Consider the following 5,493-nt stretch of genomic DNA (forward strand, 5'->3'; position numbering starts at 1 on the left):
ACCAACGATTTCACTCCTAATCCTGTTTGTAGAGAACTGTGCCGCAGAAGTCCTATAGCCAATCAAGCTATAAATAAGATGCACATGACTTAACAGTGAAGGCAGTTAAACATATGAAAAAATGTGCAAACAAATATCATCAATTCTCCATCACGGGGAGTCTTTCCATCAGAACTAGGTGGCTGCAAGATACAGGCTAACACGAACAGAAGCTATCAAAAAGGTAATGTAGGGTCAAAATTCCCCATAGCCCTAAAAATCCTGAATCTTTCCATTGGTAATCATCAAGATAGCAGTTCAGTAGTGGAATAGAGAAACAGAAATCGTCAACTTTGTTTTGCATTTACATGGAAGAATTTGAATCTTACAGGGCTGCAGAACAGTATATACCAAGTGGATACTTAAACGATGCAGTTGAACTTAGTTTGTTGATCTCTGCCATCCAATATCATGAAATGCTCTGCAGTTGTCAGGGTTAGAGCAAAACCCAGAAAGTCAGTAACAGTTTACAATATTTATTAAAAAAACAAACAAACAACTCTTAAAATGTTTGGCATCACACAATAGCATATGCTGTTAGCCCTTTGGCACTGTGTGGCTTGATCAGAATTCCCTCCTGCTTTTGGACTGCTTTTTGCACTTGCTCAGATTTCTTAAGACGTATTGTTAACTGTTTAAAGCAGAGTTTGGATACTTCTGCTCTCAGAAAAGGGAACCTCAATTGGCTTCTCTTTCCTTCCTTTGTAATTAATCCATTCTTTTGCCTTTCTCCATATCTATATCTTTTACATCTCTTTGAACAGTTCACAATATGTTTATGATGCTTCTAGTGCTACTTCAGTGAGGAATTTCAACAGCTTCTGCAATATCTCTAAAATGCTGGTCTTAGGATGTGCAAACAAGGTTCTATTTTAACAAAATCCCTTGCATCATGTAAGAGAAACAAACTGGATGAAATTCTGGCCTCATTCTTGTCAGTAGTAATTTTGCCATTGCTTTCAAAAGGTTTATTCATCATTTGATCCATATTCCACCCAGTTTTGGTATGACATGCTACCTGCATTTGTGTGAGCCTGTAAATTTGACAGGCAATCCATTTTTAGGCAACTGTAAGTAATTCCTTAACACTTTTGCTGTGTGTCCCAGCTGGAAACAAATACACCAAATCAGTTCTTCTTAACACATGCAGAATTGTTTTCTATTTCTCCTTGGTAGATTTTTTTTCAGGGTTGACAATTTCCTTCACTATCAATTTATTAGTAAAATCTAGGCATCTTTATCCAGTGGTCCCAGCCAACTGCAAGTGGAGCCTGAGATATCTAAATAAGACATCACTGTTTTTACCGACATGTCAGCCAACATCTCCTCTTGCTCAGCCTTCTCCTGCCAGCTACAAAAGGCCAAAAAATCCAAATACAAGTTCCCACTTGTATTTTCTATATATGTTCCCACTTGTATTTGCATGAACTGGTATTTTCTAGATTACTCAGAAGCCAAAGTTAGTTATCAAGGAATGGGCTTAGATATTATGTTCTCTGAGCTATACAATCAATCTGTACAAACACAGCTCTGATGCAGTTTCTTTCTTGGCTCCAATTTCTGTGTCAGTGGTAAAGAAAAGTTTCACAGTTAAATACACTTGCCATCTGCACTGTACAGTAAATCAGAGATCCCATTGTTCAAAATGTCTCCTGCAAAGATCCCTTTAAATACATTTGATGTCATATTTTTTAAACCCTCCCTTCTTTTTGATATGTCCAGATCCCTTCTCTGATGGCATTTCCAAATGTCCCCACTGGTTATCTCTTTCTTATAGATCTAACAAAGAAATAATGTTGGACATTAACTGGGCTCGAGAGATGTTTTAAAATTTAGCATCCCTTTCCCTAAAAGACAATGTATGGGGATTCCTACTACTTCATCCATCTTTCTCTTCCCCCCGGGTGGCTGGGAAGGACCATCCCATCTTGGCTCTGACCCTCCACTCCTGCTACTGTTGTTGATATTGCTGCTGACTCTCTGTTGTCATGATTGATGTCTTGCTGACAGGCACATAAATCATGTCTGTTCATAATGGTTAATGTTGGTATTTGCATGTATTAGGCATGTTTTTGCTCTAAAACACTTAGCACCATGTGTGCTGCATTCATTCCGCTACCTCAGGGTTTTGGAGGGAGGGGAAAGGAGTTTGCCGTTTATAGATATTTTTGTTTGGGCAGTGGGGAGAGCAGAGAGCATTGTTAAAAACCCATCCAGATGAAAAGGGATGAACTTTGCAGCTGCAGCACAATTCACTCAGACTACAAGACCCTACAGGATATGTTGTCTGGCCGACAGCATATCGGCAGCTGCAAACAAAGATGTATCTGCAGTATCACTGGATTTTGAACCATGCACTGGGGTATGAATGCAAAAGAAAGATGTTCCTTAACCCCCAAAGGCTTTTAATGTTTTACACAGCCTTTCATGGACACCTGACCTTTTACAGATGATTTTTGAAGAAGGTGCAATCCAGATTTCATACATTTTATGAGTATAATCTCTTTTTCCCGCTATTGGCCTGAAACAACCAAGAAACTGTTCTTATTATTTCATAATATAATTATCAATCATGGATTCTAAGTTTCTGTCTTCTCCAAAAGTTCTCTGAAGGGAACAATTTGTCCCAGAATTTGGCAGCCTGGACAGCCTGCAGTTTATACGAATCCTCCTGATGGGAATGAAGTTTTGGCAGCTGATGGAATTACAGAGGTATGTGAAAGTCAAGACTGAAGAAAATCCAGGCTCAAACCTCCAAATCTGCAGAGAGATTGTCCCTTTGGGGATCTCCAGTTCTTTGATAGCCCAGGTCATGGAGACAGCCTGTGACCCTCCCCACGCAGTTGTAGAAAAGAAAGTTAATGACATGAATCTTTTTCTCCTTTGTAGACAAGGCTGTTTTCTTTGCAGAACTAGAACTGGAGGGCAGATGCCCTACCTGGCATTATCCCTTTTTGATGATAATCATTGGTTTTACTTTTTACTACTAAAATGTTAGCACAGTCCCTGGCATAGTTTTGGCCCAGGCCAACTTGCACTATTCCAAAAGATTCTCTGTATAGCTTGCAGCTTACCACAGGTCAGATATAATTTTTACGTGATCGCTTTGCATGATGTAGTTTTTAACTTCCAACAGTAGCCAACAGTAAGGAATCTGTATATACTTTTATTCTTCCAGCAGCCACCTTAGTATTAAAAGAAAAAAAATACTGTAATGCAGTTAAACATAGCAGAATGGACCCCAGTGTGGTCTAAGCACACATCTTTCAAAGAAACTTTACAGCAGACGCTGTGATACAAGTCCAGAAGAGGCACAGGCTTTTAAAAAAATGGAAAATAGTTTTGTGGACATTAACATTCTATAGACAGAATTTTTTTCAATGGGTTGCATTTTTCCAAGCCATTTTGTAAACATACGCATTGCTCTATAGCATTTTTCCATTAAGTAATGGACTACATTACAGAGAACAATAGTCATCAGAAGTCCTTACGATGAAATAGGTCCGTATCCTCTACCCCAGGAAATTGAACCCAAGCCCTTTGTATAGCAGATAGCAGTGATTCTTGTAAATGTCGGTGCTGATTAAGGGCCTTGCCTGAACACACCGACTGAAGCAAAGCTGTCATTTATTTCAGAGGGAATTTTGCTTGATCAAAATGAAATGCTCAAATTTTATGTAGTTAAAACTAGCACTGAATTTAGAAAATACTAGCTTCTGAAATAATGAAAGGCCATCCTCCAAAGAAATCTTTCCTAGGCCAAAATGGCACATGAACCATACTCCAGAGGCCAAGACTATGGGTTTTTGGTCAGGCTCATTTAGACTAAATGCATTGCTATTTCCCAGAAGTTCTTCAGGTGTGAGACACCAACCTAAAGACTGAGGTCTAAGACCTTTTGGTTTACAAAAGCAACATCTTCAGCTGCAAAAAGGGATGTGTTATCTTGTTACCTTCTTTTCAGGACTCTTACAGACTATCAAGAGCTTTTTGCTAGGGAGCATGACATTTTTCATATTAAGTGACAACTGAGGAACAAGAGAGAATCTTGGGCAGCTGAGATGAAGAAGTGGGAAACTTACAGTGTGAATTCTTAGGCAACAAAGAGGTTATTGGAGGAAACCCCAAGGTTGTTTAAAAAAAAGAGAGAGATAGAGAAAGGGAGTAGGAAAATTAAGAAATTACATGTAATCATATGCATCTTAAAAATTATGCAGTAGTTTTGATTGCAATAGTAAAAGGTGAGCCAAGGAGAAGGTGCCTGTCCTTTTTTACTATACAAATTCTGACATTTCCTTGTCTTACAAGTTTTATAAAGATCCCAAAGAGTAAATTTTCTTTGCATACTCCTCTGATCAGCTGTGACATGGTAAAGTTTAGACACTGGTCCTCCATCAGGATGAGAGTTCCTGACACATCTTTTCTTTAAATCTGTTTTGGTTTTTTTTTAAATTATTTTATTTGTTAATATTTTAAATTGATTTCTATCTCCCTGAAAGCATTTGGATACTTGTCCTTACATAAAACATTCCTGTAGAGGTGCGGAATATTTTAAGACACCTCAGAAACATTCTTCCCTGGATTCGCCAATAGCATAAGGATTCAGCAGATGGCAGGATGTGGCCACTTCAAGACAGCCAAGAATCTGGGCCTCCACCCTCCTTTCTGAGCATGTGTAACCAAGCTGTCTGTCTGTCAGACAGTGGGAGGGAGACCAGTGTGGGAACTGCATGTACTATTGGAAAGCTTTTTAATGAGTATCACTGTCATAATTAAGAAATTATCTTTATGCATTTAAACAGAGGCCCCACTTATGTGCTGTATGAAATTCTTACTTTGCATCTCTGGAAATCATAGAATATTTCTTTGCATTGGCTAGGAACCCACAACTTAGCACATGCATTATGGTAAGTATGAAAGGATTTTTTTTATGATCCATTAAGATTAAGAAGTACATACACCCATTGCCAACAAGCACACCATCTAATCAATCTTGCATTCCATTATTCTGTTTCATACTATTTGTGATGGGAAAATTCCACTGGGTGGGCCGTCATCCCTTTTATAAATTAAGGAATAAAATAAACAAACAAATAACCCACCCGCAACTCAGATTCATTCTTAGGCTCAGAGGGTTCTCATATATTAAACGACTGCATCCCAAAGTAACATCTATTTTGTATTTGAGTTCAAGTGATTTCAGTGAAAATTAATGGCAGTTGTGGACATTTGGGAAAGGAAGGATAGACCCCGAAATACAACACTATTGCCTGTCTGTGATAGATTTGGAAGGCTTGCAACCCAGCTTCCTATCAGGGGAGAAATCAGTGATGTGGAATATCTTAGAATCATTTATTTATACTGTGTACAATAGTCACTGAACATAGGTGGTCATAGACTACATGCAGGCAAAACCTTATTTAGAAGTCTTAACCCAAATGCCACTTTCCAGTT

The sequence above is a fragment of the Aptenodytes forsteri genome, unplaced genomic scaffold (assembly GCF_000699145.1).
Source record: "Aptenodytes forsteri isolate BGI_AS27 unplaced genomic scaffold, ASM69914v1 Scaffold138, whole genome shotgun sequence".
Taxonomy (NCBI): domain Eukaryota; kingdom Metazoa; phylum Chordata; class Aves; order Sphenisciformes; family Spheniscidae; genus Aptenodytes; species Aptenodytes forsteri.